The sequence below is a fragment of the Anomaloglossus baeobatrachus genome, chromosome 3 (genome assembly GCF_048569485.1).
Source record: "Anomaloglossus baeobatrachus isolate aAnoBae1 chromosome 3, aAnoBae1.hap1, whole genome shotgun sequence".
In the NCBI taxonomy this organism is placed as follows: domain Eukaryota; kingdom Metazoa; phylum Chordata; class Amphibia; order Anura; family Aromobatidae; genus Anomaloglossus; species Anomaloglossus baeobatrachus.
This window is the reverse complement of record NC_134355.1, coordinates 600,135,118-600,149,987: the sequence shown is the minus strand read 5'-3', so window position 1 is coordinate 600,149,987 and position 14,870 is coordinate 600,135,118. Positions and strand designations below refer to the sequence as shown.

Below are 14,870 nucleotides of genomic sequence, written 5' to 3'. Positions count from 1 at the left end.
GTCCATCAACCAGGTGTTAGATCTATCTCCCCCGCCTCCACCTATAGAGGAGTCGGCTTCTCAGCAGGAGAAACACCAGTTTCGGTTCCCCAGACGTACATGGAGTGCGTTTTTCGACCACTCTAACTTCAAGGATGCTGTCCAGAAACCCAGAGCGGTTCCGGACAAGCTCTTTACTAAGCGCCTTGCTGACACACGTTACCCCTTCCCCTCTGACGTAGTTAAGGGTTGGGCTCAGTGTCCCAAGGTGGATCCTCCAGTCTCTAGATTGGCGGCTAGATCTGTGGTATCGGTTGCAGATGGCTCATCGCTAAAAGATGCCACTGACAGGCAGATAGAGCTCCTGGTGAAATCCATCTATGAAGCCACGGGCACGTCCTTTGCCCCGGCTTTTGCAGCCGTGTGGGCACTCCAAGCTATCTCGGCTTGTCTAACCGAGATTAATGCGGTCACACGCACTTCTGCTCCGCAGGTTGCGTCTTTGACTTCTCAGGCGTCAGCGTTTTCTTCATACGCCATGAATGCAGTCCTAGACTCTGCTAGCCGTACAGCGGTCGCATCCGCTAATTCTGTGGCAGTCCGCAGAGCCATGTGGCTGCGCGAATGGAAGGCAGACTCGGCTTCCAAGAGATTCCTAACCGGTTTGCCGTTTTCTGGCGACCGATTGTTTGGAGAACGATTGGATGAGAGGGAAAGGACTCCTCCTTACCCCAGTCCAGACCGAAGCGACCTCAGCAACGTAAGATACAATCGAGGTTTCGGTCCTTTCGCCCCTCCGCCAAGTCCCAATCCTCTTCGTCCAATAGGCCGGAGAAAGGTCAGAGGAACTCCTACGCGTGGCGGTCTAAGTCACGCCCCCAAAAGGCTGCCGGAGGCACTGCCTCCAAGGCGGCCTCCTCATGACTCTTGGCATCACCGAACCGCATCCTCGGTCGGTGGCAGGCTCTCCCACTTTTGCGACACCTGGTGGCCACATGTTCAAGACCGATGGGTGAGAGACATTCTGTCTCACGGTTACAGGATAGAGTTCATCTCTCGTCCTCCAACTCGTTTCTTCACAACCTCCCCCCCCCCCTGCTCGGGCCGACGCACTTCTTCAGGCAGTGGCCGCTCTGAAGACAGAAGTAGTTGTGATTCCCGTCCCCCCTCAGGAACAGGGGCGCGGCTTTTACTCCAACTTGTTCGTGGTGCCAAAGAAGGACGGTTCATTCCGTCCCGTTCTGGACCTCAAACTGCTCAACAAACATGTGAGAACCAGACGGCTCAGGATGGAATCTCTCCGCTCGGTCATCGTTTCGATGTCACAGGGAGACTTTCTCGCATCGATCGACATCAAAGATGCTTATCTCCATGTGCCGATCGCACCCGAACATCAACGCTTCTTGCGTTTCGCCATAGGGGACGAACACCTTCAGTTCGTGGCATTGCCTTTCGGCTTGGCGACAGCCCCACGGGTTTTCACCAAAGTCATGGCATCCGTTGTGGCGGTCCTACATGAGGCGCCTCATGCACTTCCTAGGGAAGATGGTGGCAGCGATGGAGGCAGTGCCCTTCGCGCAATTTCATCTACGCCCACTCCAATGGGACATTCTCCACAAGTGGGACAAGAGATCGACTTCCCTCGACAAGAATGTCTCTCTTTCCCTGGCAACCAAGACGTCTCTTCAGTGGTGGCTTCTTCCCACTTCTCTATCGCAGGGAAAATCCTTCCTGCCCCCAACCTGGGCTGTGGTCACCACGGACGCGAGCCTGTCAGGGTGGGGAGCAGTGTTTCTCCACCACAGGGCTCAGGGGACCTGGACTCCGAGGGAGTCTTCCCTTCAGATCAATGTTCTGGAGATAAGGGCAGTGTATCTAGCCCTATTGGCGTTCCATCAGTGGCTGGAGGGCAGGCAGATCCGTATCCAGTCGGACAACGCCACTGCAGTCGCTTACATCAATCACCAGGGCGGCACTCGCAGTCGTCAAGCCTTCCAGGAAGTACGGCGAATTCTGCAGTGGGTGGAAGCCACAGCATCCACCATCTCCGCAGTTCACAGAGCTCTGGCGGCGGATGCATTAGTACAGGATTGGTCGCAGTTTCAACTGCCTTATGTGTTTCCTCCTCTGGCGATGCTACCCAGAGTATTACGCAAGATCAGGTCCGACTGCCGCCGCGCCATTCTCATCGCTCCAGACTGGCCAAGGCGGTCGTGGTACCCGGATCTGTGGCATCTCACGGTGGGTCAACCGTGGGCCCTTCCAGACCGCACAGACTTGCTGTCACAAGGGCCGTTTTTCCATCTGAATTCTGCGGCCCTCAACCTGACTGTGTGGCCATTGAGTCCTGGCTCCTAGCATCGTCAGGGTTATCTCAGGATGTCATTGCCACTATGAGACAAGCCAGGAAACCGACGACCGCCAAGATCTATTACAGGACTTGGCGGATATTCTTGTCCTGGTGCTCTGTGAATGGGTTTACTCCCTGGCCTTTTGCCTTACCATTTTTCTTTCCTTCCTTCAATCTGGAATGGACAAAGGTTTGTCACTAAGCTCTCTCAAGGGACAAGTATCGGCGCTCTCAGTATTTTTTCAAAGGCGCCTGGCCAGGTTCCCGCAGGTCCGCACGTTCCTGCAAGGAGTTTGCCACATAGTCCCTGTGAGGTAAATCCGGAGATATGACGATAAATCATGATATTCAAGTTATGTCAGGAAGCCCTCTCCTGGTGTCACCCCCCCTTTCCTTCACACAACTCCTTCAATCAGAAAATTTACCACAGGGATAAACGGTTTGTTTAGCAGATAGGTGTCAAAGGAACTGGTCTGTGTTCCACTTACACCTCCAACAGCCATCTCCTCTGATATGGAGATTAGATGACTTGGGAACAATGGACGCAGGATGACCCCCTGCCGTCACCCTGTAGTAGGGGCTGCTATCTAATTAGCAAGCATGGAACTATCCAGACAGAACGACTCCAGTAAAAAATGGTTCATATCTCGCAAGCCATATTTCCGATAAATATGGCAACCATAAAAATGGTGTCTCCGCATGCGGACGATGCTGGCACACCCTTTTTATGGGAGCAGGACCTGGGGAAATACCCCAGGCGTGATATCAGCCAATGGGGAACTAGTAGACAAGTCATGAGTCCTCTCGTTCTGTAGCTAAATTCATAACTGTCACAATGAGAGCGTTGGCGTCTGCCTACGACGCTCCCAGGCCAAGTTATGGCCATATCCCCTGTTGTGGATATTGTCCATAACTCCAGCCAGGGGTGGAGCAGTGCTCCCTCTGAGGTCACTAAGGTAGGAGGGGACCTGGATTTGCCCAGGTTGATAACCCTACTTCGGCCATTTTCCAGGGTTCTTTCGCCGGGGGTCACGTGTAGGAAACATCTGTGGGAAGGATCCTAGAAACCTGGTCTGCAGCGCCCCCCTGTGGCCAGACGCACAAGGTAACTGCTGGAACTGTGTATGCCTGTTTGTAACCCATGCTTTGATTGTAACTGTACTCTGACATAACTGTATATTCTGTAGATTCCCTATTGTATATATTGTAGTTTCTAGTGTGCTTTAGGCTGATTAAATTATATAATTAATCTTGGGCTGTTCTGTTATCTCGATCTTGAATCCCACGTCTGTGTGTTCGGCTAATAGTTACCGTGAAGCGGTTGGTGGCAGCGAGTTGTGCCAAGGATTATTGTGGGGAGGCCAGTGAGATTCGGGGAGGTTTTATATATTCCGCCCGCGGAGGTCGGGGGAATATATACCCTACTCTCACCGGGGACCCTTCAATAATCGGCATAAGTAGTATAGCGGCCTCCTTGCTTATTGTCGGGCAATTCCATAATTGGCCTGACTATAAGAGGGGCGCTAGAGAGCGCGTCACGTGCTCTGCCTGTCGGTCGGGAGGTATAAAGGAGGGTTGACTCCTGCTTGTTACCCCCCGATCGTGACGTACTGGTAGCCAGCGCGGGGGATTTCTGAGTGACCCCCCCCCGGTGGTTCGTGACATATTGGTGGCATAGCGGTGGGATCGAGATAATAGTGTGTGTGAGTGTGAGACCCATACTCCCAGACACTAAAGACTGCCTGCAGCAGCTGTGGCTGCTGGGGTCTTCAGACCAGCTCAACACTAGAGTGTCAGAGTGCAGATACTGTAAGGTGTGTGGAGGCATCAGGTGTCAGTTCTGTGTCAGTGACCAAAGTCTGCAAGAATGGCTGAGAGCACCAGGAGCAAAGCCAAAGGAATGGCCGATGCTCAGGCCAGAGACGATGAGGAGGTTGCCCACGAGTCCTCCAGGAGCTCGACGCCAGAAAACCGTTCTGCAGAGGACAGCGCACAACCTGGCAATTATGGACAAGATGAGGAGCAGCTCACCCAAGGGTCCTCAACGAGCCAGATGCCAGCCCTCCGCTCTGCAATGGACAGTGAATCACCAGGCTCCGCAGCGGGCCGCAGATCACCACGTGCCATTCCACCGAGCCTGGGAGGCTCGGATAGCCTTCTTCAAATGGCTATGGCCCTTCTCCAGGCTGGAGACCAGGAGGGCTACAAGGAACTCCTGGCAGAGCGCAGGGCAGAGCGGCAGGCAGCGCGTGAAGAGCGCCAGGCAGAGCGTGAGGCTGCGGAGCGACGGCAACAGGCAGACCGTGACCACCAGCTGCAGCTAGCTCAGCTCCGGCCCTCATCAGCCACACGTGACCTTCAAGACACCAAACTTCCAAAGGTCCGTGTTGAGGACTTCCCAGTGCTGGAGAAGGATGGAGACTTGGACTCTTTCTTGACTGCTTTTGAACGGACTTGCCTGCAGCACCATCTGGACAAGGACCAGTGGGCCAAATACCTGACCCCCCGTTTAAGGGGTAAGGCCCTGGATATCCTTGGGGACTTGCCTGCTGAGGCAGATCAGGGCTACGACACCATCAAGCGGGCCCTGATCCAACAGTACAACCTCACTCCAGAGTCCTACCGCAAGAAGTTCCGGAGCCTACAGAAGGGACCAAAGGACTCCTGGGCTAACCACAGGCGGGCACTTGCCCGAGCTGCCGACCACTGGACCCAAGGCCTGCAGCTTTCCACCGGACCGGAGATCCTGGACTTGTTCATCACGGAGCAACTCTTGTGGAACTGCCCTGAGGATCTCCGCCAGTTCATTCGAGACCAGAAGCCAAAGGGGTCCACGGCTACAGCTGCCCTGGCCGATGACTACACCAACAATCGGGCTCCTGAGGCCAGGAGAGCAGCCACCAGCAGCACCTGGAGAGGGGGTAAGATGAACTCTGCGACTGCCCCACCTGCCCCTAGACTGCAGGGGGTGTCCCCCTCAACTCCCCTCTCCAGGCCCGTGGCGGAACCAAGACGGTGCCACCAGTGCAACCTACCTGGACACTTCAAGGCCATGTGCCCTCAGCGTCCCAAGGCCCCGGCTCTGTCCTCGTCCCAAGGGCCGCCCAAGGTGTATTGTGTGGGTGGGGGTGGTGGTAGGTCCCTGGACAGCTTCCAACCTGTCACCGTCGGCCGGTCTGTGACCATAGGACTGCGAGACAGCGCCTCGGAGGTGACTCTGGTGCGGCCTGAGATGGTGTCCCCCCAAGACTTGATACCTGGAAAAACCCTCGCTGTCTCCGGGATTGGAGGCATTGACCCGGCGCTGCCTGTTGCTGGCATTTATGTGGACTGGGGCGCAGGGCGGGGGGTGAGAGAGGTGGGGGTAACTGATCGGATCCCCGCAAACGTGTTACTTGGGACAGATTTGGGGCAGATAACCTCCCAGTTTGGGCCCCCCCCAAGGGCTGACCCTTCAGCCAGTACTGACATGCCTCCGGACAATGTTAATGTGTTCTCCATGAATGATGTAAGGGAGGAGGGAGTGAACTCTGATTTTTCTGCTTGCATAGACACACACACAGCTGCAGCTGTGACAGGAGGGGAGGGGGTCAGAGAAAGGTGTGACAATGCCTCTACAAGTAATCAGCCAGTGAGCTGGGATCTGTTGCCCTCTGCAGGGATAAGCAGAGAGCAGGGTGCTGCAGGGGGAGGACCAGTGTGTGGGGTGGGGGCTACCACAGCAAATGTGGGGTCCCCAGAGATTTCACAGCGGGGTTCTGTTGCTGCAGGGGGGGAACAGGCAGGTGAGATTGGGGCCGGTCCAGGAGCGGAAGTGCTCCCAGGTAAGATCTCGGTACATGGTTCCCCCACAACCGGGGTGTCAGGAAGCCAGGTAGGTCTGCCTGAACCGGCGACTTGGTCAGGAACGGAGGAGGAGCAGGCACGACCCACGGTCGCAGCGGCTGTGGCCGCTGTCACCCGCAGTGGGAGTGCTGGAAGCCAAGGGGCCTCCCGGAGGTCCGATAGCTCTTCCCCTTCTGACCAAGTGGCAGCCGAGTCAGGTGGAGGCCAGGACACAGGTCCCGGGGTACTGACCGAAGATGTGACAGTCTCGTCGATTCTGGCCACATCTAGTCAGGGGTTTCAGGCAGCGTTAGAAGCTGACGACAGCCTGAAAGCTCTAAAGGAGCAGGCGGCACAGCCTCCCTCGGACTCGGACCCGGAGCGAGTGGTCTGGGACCAAGGACGGCTGTACCGGGTCACGGTCCAGCAGGGTTCACCGGAGGCGTGGCCCAGGGACCGACAGTTGGTGGTACCCTATCCGTTCAGGACGGAGTTGTTGCGGATCGCACATGAAATTCCGATGGCCGGACACCTAGGGATCGCTAAGACCAAGGCCAGGTTAAACCAGCATTTCTACTGGCCAAAAATGGGGGCCGATGTGGCTGCCTACTGCCGTTCGTGTGAAACCTGTCAGAGAGTGGGGAAGGCGGGGCCACACCCCAAAGCCCCACTGGTATCTCTGCCAATCATCGATGAGCCTTTCAGGAGGGTGGCTGTGGATCTGGTCGGCCCGCTGGCCATCCCCAGCAGCTCCGGGAAACGCTTCATACTGACGGTAGTGGACTATGCCACCCGGTACCCAGAAGCAGTGGCCTTGTCGTCCATTCGGGCTGACAAGGTGGCCACCGCATTGCTGGAGATTTTCTCCCGAGTGGGTTTTCCCCAGGAAATGCTCACTGACCGGGGGACCCAATTCATGTCCCAGCTGATGGAGGCCCTCTGTAAGCAAGTCCAGGTGCGACATCTGGTGGCCAGCCCGTACCATCCACAGACTAATGGCCTGTGCGAGCGGTTTAATGGCACCTTAAAGCAGATGCTTAAGATGTTGGTCGACTCCCATGGGCGTGACTGGGAGCGGTATCTCCCACACCTGTTATTTGCTTACCGGGAGGTTCCACAGGCCTCAACAGGATTCTCACCGTTTGAGCTCCTGTACGGGCGACGTGTGCGGGGCCCCCTGGCTCTGGTGAAAGAGGCTTGGGAAGGGGATTTGGCCATCCCTGGAGTGTCGGTTATCGAGTATGTCATGCGCTTTCGGGACAAAATGCAGACCTTGACGCAACTGGTACACGACAATATGGCTCAAGCCCAGGCCGATCAGAAGCGTTGGTACGACCAGAACGCTTGTGAGAGGACCTACCAAGTGGGTCAAAAGGTGTGGGTACTGGTCCCCGTACCACAGGACAAGCTTCAGGCAGCCTGGGAAGGCCCATACCTCGTGTACCAGCAGCTCAACCCTGTGACGTACCTGGTCACCCTGGACCCTGCCCGTGGAAGGCGGAAGCCCTTCCATGTGAACATGATGAAGGCACATCATGAGCGGGAGGCATGTGCGCTCCCCGTGTGCAACCTGCCCGAGGAGGGAGAAGCGGAGACCCTCTTGGATATGCTAGCCCAGGTTAGGGCAGGCGGATCCATTGAGGATGTGGAGGTTGGCCACCAGCTCTTGGAGGACCAACGGTCCCAGCTGTGGGCCACCCTACACCCCTTCCGGGGGTTGTTTACCAACCAGCCCGGAAGGACTGACTTGGCTGTCCATCACGTGGACACTGGGGATCATCCCCCGATCCGGCGTTCAGCATATCGGGTCTCCCTGGAGGTGCAGCAACACATGCGCCAGGAGATTGACGAGATGCTGAAGCTGGGGGTGATCCAGGCATCCAACAGCGCTTGGGCCTCGCCTGTAGTCCTCGTCCCTAAGAAGGACCGAACCACTCGGTTCTGCGTGGACTACAGGGGGCTCAATGCTGTCACGGTCGCCGATGCGTACCCAATGCCACGCATCGATGACCTGCTCGATCAGTTGGCCGGGGCTCAGTACCTGACCATCATGGATCTGAGCCGGGGATATTGGCAGATCCCCCTGACTCGCAAGGCCAGGGAACGCTCTGCCTTTATTACCCCATTTGGACTGTACGAGTCCACGGTGATGCCATTCGGGATGAGGAATGCCCCTGCCACTTTCCAGCGGATGGTCAACACCCTGCTCAAGGGACTTGAAGGGTACGCGGCCGCGTACCTGGATGACATTGCCGTCTTCAGTCCCACCTGGGAGGACCACCTAGAGCATCTAGCACAGGTGCTCAGGCGGATCCACCAGGCAGGTTTGACCATCAAGCCGGGAAAGTGTCAGCTGGCCATGAGCGAGGTCCAGTACCTCGGTCACCGGGTAGGCGGGAGAACACTGAAGCCCGAGCCTGAGAAAGTGGAGGCCATCGCATCCTGGCCCACCCCCAGGACCAAGAAGCAGGTGATGTCCTTCTTGGGGACCGCTGGGTACTATAGGAGGTTTGTTCCATGCTATAGTAGCCTGGCAAAGCCCTTGACGGACCTCACCAAGAAGAAGCTGCCCTCTGCAGTCGATTGGACAGTGGACTGCGAGACAGCCTTCCGGGCCCTAAAGGACGCCCTGTCCAGCCCGCCCGTGCTACAGGCAGCCGACTTCACGCGGCCGTTTGTAGTACAGACCGACGCCAGTGACTTCGGCCTCGGTGCGGTGCTCAGCCAGGTGGACTCTGCGAGCCAAGAGCACCCAGTCTTGTACCTGAGCAGGAAGCTGTTACCAAGGGAAGTGGCCTATTCCACGATGGAAAAGGAGTGCCTGGCCATAGTGTGGGCCCTGCAGCGTCTGCAACCCTATCTATACGGGCGCCACTTCATCGTGGAGACGGACCACAATCCCCTCAGCTGGTTACACACCGTCTCTGGGACGAATGGGCGATTGTTGCGATGGAGCCTTGCGCTCCAGCAATACAACTTCACCATTCGCCACAAAAGGGGCCGTGACCACGGTAACGCAGACGGGCTGTCCCGACAAGGAGAGGTCGCGGACGGGCGCACGGGGGAACACCGGAGTGTGCTGCCCCCTAGCGCCCTCAAAAGGGGGGAGGTGTGAGGTAAATCCGGAGATATGACGATAAATCATGATATTCAAGTTATGTCAGGAAGCCCTCTCCTGGTGTCACCCCCCCTTTCCTTCACACAACTCCTTCAATCAGAAAATTTACCACAGGGATAAACGGTTTGTTTAGCAGATAGGTGTCAAAGGAACTGGTCTGTGTTCCACTTACACCTCCAACAGCCATCTCCTCTGATATGGAGATTAGATGACTTGGGAACAATGGACGCAGGATGACCCCCTGCCGTCACCCTGTAGTAGGGGCTGCTATCTAATTAGCAAGCATGGAACTATCCAGACAGAACGACTCCAGTAAAAAATGGTTCATATCTCGCAAGCCATATTTCCGATAAATATGGCAACCATAAAAATGGTGTCTCCGCATGCGGACGATGCTGGCACACCCTTTTTATGGGAGCAGGACCTGGGGAAATACCCCAGGCGTGATATCAGCCAATGGGGAACTAGTAGACAAGTCATGAGTCCTCTCGTTCTGTAGCTAAATTCATAACTGTCACAATGAGAGCGTTGGCGTCTGCCTACGACGCTCCCAGGCCAAGTTATGGCCATATCCCCTGTTGTGGATATTGTCCATAACTCCAGCCAGGGGTGGAGCAGTGCTCCCTCTGAGGTCACTAAGGTAGGAGGGGACCTGGATTTGCCCAGGTTGATAACCCTACTTCGGCCATTTTCCAGGGTTCTTTCGCCGGGGGTCACGTGTAGGAAACATCTGTGGGAAGGATCCTAGAAACCTGGTCTGCAGCGCCCCCCTGTGGCCAGACGCACAAGGTAACTGCTGGAACTGTGTATGCCTGTTTGTAACCCATGCTTTGATTGTAACTGTACTCTGACATAACTGTATATTCTGTAGATTCCCTATTGTATATATTGTAGTTTCTAGTGTGCTTTAGGCTGATTAAATTATATAATTAATCTTGGGCTGTTCTGTTATCTCGATCTTGAATCCCACGTCTGTGTGTTCGGCTAATAGTTACCGTGAAGCGGTTGGTGGCAGCGAGTTGTGCCAAGGATTATTGTGGGGAGGCCAGTGAGATTCGGGGAGGTTTTATATATTCCGCCCGCGGAGGTCGGGGGAATATATACCCTACTCTCACCGGGGACCCTTCAATAATCGGCATAAGTAGTATAGCGGCCTCCTTGCTTATTGTCGGGCAATTCCATAATTGGCCTGACTATAAGAGGGGCGCTAGAGAGCGCGTCACGTGCTCTGCCTGTCGGTCGGGAGGTATAAAGGAGGGTTGACTCCTGCTTGTTACCCCCCGATCGTGACGTACTGGTAGCCAGCGCGGGGGATTTCTGAGTGACCCCCCCCCGGTGGTTCGTGACAGTCCCACCCTACAAGCGCCCACTAGAGCCCTGGGACCTTTACAGGGTGCTAACGGCTCTTCAGAAACCACCTTTCGAGCCGCTGCGAGATGTCTCCTTATCACGTCTTTCGCAGAAGGTGGCATTTCTAGTGGCAATTACATCACTCCGAAGAGTGTCGGATCTTGCAGCGCTGTCATGCAAAGCCCCCTTCCTGGTTTTTCACCAGGATAAGGTGGTTCTGCTTCCTGTTCCGGAATTTCTCCCTAAGGTGGTATCTCCTTTTCATCCAATCAGGATATCACCTTACCTTCTTTTTGCCCTAATCCAATTCACCGATGTGAAAAGGATTTGCACTCATTAGATCTAGTGAGAGCACTCCGGTACTACGTGTCTCGCACAGCACCCCTGCGCCGTTCAGATGCACTCTTTGTACTTGTCGCCGGTCAGCGTAAGGGTTCGCAGGCTTCCAAGTCAACCTTGGCTCGGTGGATCAAGGAACCGATTCTTGAAGCTTACCGTTCTTCGGGGCTTCCGCTTCCTTCGGGGCTGAAAGCCCATTCTACCAGAGCCGTGGGTGCGTCCTGGGCATTGCGGCACCGGGCGACGGCTCAGCAGGTGTGTCAGGCAGCTACCTGGTCTAGCCTGCACACTTTCACGAAACATTATCAGGTGCATACCTATGCTTCGGCAGATGCCAGTCTAGGTAGGCGAGTCCTTCAGGCGGCGGTTGCCCACCTGTAAGAGGGAGCCGTGTCGGCTCTATTTATCGAGGTATTCTTTTACCCACCCAGGGACTGCTTTTGGACGTCCCAATTGTCTGGGTCTCCCAATGGAGTGACAAAGAAGAAGGGAATTTTGTTTACTTACCGTAAATTCCTTTTCTTCTATCTCCAATTGGGAGACCCAGCACCCGCCCCTGTTCCCTTCGGGCTTGTTGTTCAATTGTTTCTTTGGTTTCAGTTCTCCGAACATCCTTCGGATTGAATTTACCTTAGACCAATTTATAAGTTTCCTCCTTCCTGCTCTTGCACCAAAACTGAGGAGCCCGTGAGGCACGGGAGGGTGTATAGGCAGAGGGGAGGGGTTACACTTTTGAGTGTAATACTTTGTGTGGCCTCCGGAGGCAGAAGCTATACACCCAATTGTCTGGGTCTCCCAATTGGAGCTAGAAGAAAAGGAATTTACGGTAAGTAAACAAAATTCCCTTCTTTAGCCTGTTAGTTTATTGCGTTTTATTCCTGAATCGTTTCTATGCTTTGACAGCGATTATGTATGTTATATTTGGTAAGCTGTGTGCTGAGTTAGGGAAGGCTCACACGACTGTATCAGAAATGGATTCAGTTGTTAATAACATGGTGGTAATTCTCGGCTCAACTGTGTTTATTGTGACCTGAACTAATGACCTCATGTATCACAAGACCAGCAGTCTGGATAAATGTGTTTGTTAGGGTACTTTCACACTTGTGTTGTTTTCCTTCAGTTGCAATCTGCCGTTTTGGAAAACAGCGGAATCCGTTAACGGATTCCGCTGCTTCCCATAGACTTGTATGGATGACGGATTGCGAGTGATGGACCTGCGTTGCTTCCGCTGGCCGACGCTGCGTTACTTCCGCCGGGCGGAAGGAACGCAGCATGTAACGTTTTTTGAGCAGCGCAATCCGTAGGATTTCACTGCGCATGCTCTCTCTGGCTCCCTGCACACGTAACCAGGGTACACATCGGGTTACTAAGCAATGCGCTTTGCTAGTTACCCGATATTTACCCTGGCTACGGGTGCAAGGAGCCAGCGCTAAGCGGTGTATGCTTGTAACCAAGGTAAATATCGGGTAACCAAGCAAAGTGCTTTGCTTAGTTACCCGATATTTACCCTAGCTACGTGTGCAGGGAGCCCGACACTTCCCCACTCAGCTCCGCCCCCTCCCGCAGTCCGCATGTGTACACACACACACACACACACACACACACACACACACACACACACTCACTCACTCACTCACTCACTCACTCACTCACTCACTCACCTACCTGTCCCCAGCCATGCAGTCCCCGCGGCACTGACGTCCTCAGCGCCATGGCCCTGCTCAGCTCCACCCACCCCGCACTCCAGCCCCCGCACACATTCTCGGCGGCCGAACGACCGGCTGATCACCCGGCTGCTGTGAGCGATCAGCTGATCACCCGGCGACCGGCTGCTGTGAGCGATAAGCTGATCACCCGGCGACCGGCTGCTGTGAGCGATAAGCTGATCACCCGGCGACCAGCTGCTGTGAGCGATCAGCTGATCGACCGCCAGCTGTGATCGATCAGCTGATCGTTCACAATAGTCTGCCGCCGGGAAAAGTGTAAAGAAAAAAAAAGGTTTCCTTTGTTTTGTACGATCCGTTGTGCCACTAAATGCAACACATCCGTTGCATCCGTCACACAACGCAATGCAACGGATGTCGTTCAACGCAAGTGTGAAACTAGCCTTAAATGTGCAAGGAAAACTATCAGCACGTTTTTGCTTTGGGATATGAGAGCTCTATAATTTAGGAGCAGAAATCCTGATTGCAGGGATTAGTCGCTTACTAAGCTGCTTGGTGCAGCTTTGATAGAATTTCTGTGTTCTCTGCTGTATATGTAGCAGTGCTCTGAATGCTGAGACCTGTATAACCCCGCCCACAATACTTATTGACAGCTTTCTGTGTACACTGTACATTGTCAGCAGACTGCCAATCTATGGAGGAGGCAGGGTTACACAGATTAGCTAGTCTGTCTGGGGTATGACAGCTATTTGTGCAGTGAGAATCTGCTGCTGATAAAACACTGATTATATTGAAACTACAGCAAGCAGCTGAGTAAGTGACATCTCTGGAATCCAGGCTCTGTGCCCCTACATTTTGCTGCTCTCCGATTAAATAGTAAAAACCTGCTGAAAGATTCCCTTTAAGGGAAAAATTGGGTGTAGTGGAAGGCCCCCATATGGTATTGGTGGCATCAGACAACAGTCTAATGATTCTTTTATTGTCTCTGGAAATAAGCCGCCAGCAGAGGAGTCTGACAGCGATTTATGGAGAACTGTGAAGCGCTCACCTTGCGGTCCTGTGTATGGGGGAGTTGTGAGAAGAGATGGCTTTCAGTCAATCGAATGCTCAGCTACCCATCATCTAATGTGTATGGCGGCTGCTGGGGTCTTTTTACAGAGTCAAATAAGTGCCCCTTAATAAGGGTAAATCTAGCATTAAGTCAGCATTGGTTTAGTAACCATTACAGCAAGATTGCCATGGGGAGTGTTCTTAACACATACAGCTCTGGCAAAAATTAAGAGACCACTGCAAAATTGTCAGGTTTTCTGATTTTCCTCTTTATAAGTACTGTATATTTTTGAGTAAATTGTTCTTTTATTCTATAAACTACTGACAACGTCTCCGAATTTCCAAGCAATACATTTTCTATTTATTTTCTGAAAATGAGAAATGGTCAGAATAACAAAACAATACATTGCTTTCTGATGTCAAATAATGCAAAGAAAACAAGTTCATAATCATCTAAAAACAACAATAATAATGATTTACCTCAGGAAGAGTTCAGAAATCAATATTTAGTGGAATAACCATGATTATTAATCACAGCTTTCATGCGTCTTTGCTGCTTTCCACCAGTTTTTCGCACTGCTTTTGGGTGACCTTATGCCACTCCTGGTGCAAAAATATAAGCAGTTCTTCTTTGTTTGATGGCTTGGGACTATCCATGTTCCTTTTGATTACATTCCAGAGGTTTTCAATGGGGTTCAGGTCTAGAGATTTGGCTGGCCTGGACAGGGTTTTGATATGGTGGTGCGTCATCCACACATTAATTAACCTAGCTGTGTGGCATGGCGCATTGTCCTGCTAGAAAAAACAGTCCTCAGAGTTGGGGAATATTGCCTGAGCAGAAGGAAGAAACTGTTTTTCCAGGATAACCTTGTATGTGGTTTGATTAATACGTTCTTTGCAAAGTTTAATCAGCCCAATTTCTAGAGTAAGCTAATCTTCTCTGATGAGTATAATTTTCGGCTTTGCCCAACACCTGGTCGTCTAATGGTTAGATGGAGACCTGGAGAGGCGTACAAGCCACAGTGACTTGCTCCCACTGTGAAATTTGGTGGAGTATCGGTGATGATTTGGGGATGCTTCTGCAAGGCTAGAATTGGGCAGACTAAACTTTCCGAAGGATGAATGAATCAAGCTGCATACAAGGTTATCCTGGAAAAACATTTGCCTCCTCCTTCTCAGGCAATGTTCCCCAACT

General features: G+C 53.5%; 1 protein-coding gene across 4 annotated transcripts in view; it reads left to right on the top strand.

Moving 5' to 3' along the window:
- UGGT1 (UDP-glucose glycoprotein glucosyltransferase 1) overlaps positions 1-14,870 on the top strand; it is a 242,824-nt gene that overhangs the window by 31,532 nt on the left and 196,422 nt on the right. The gene's annotated exons all lie outside the window — the stretch shown is intronic.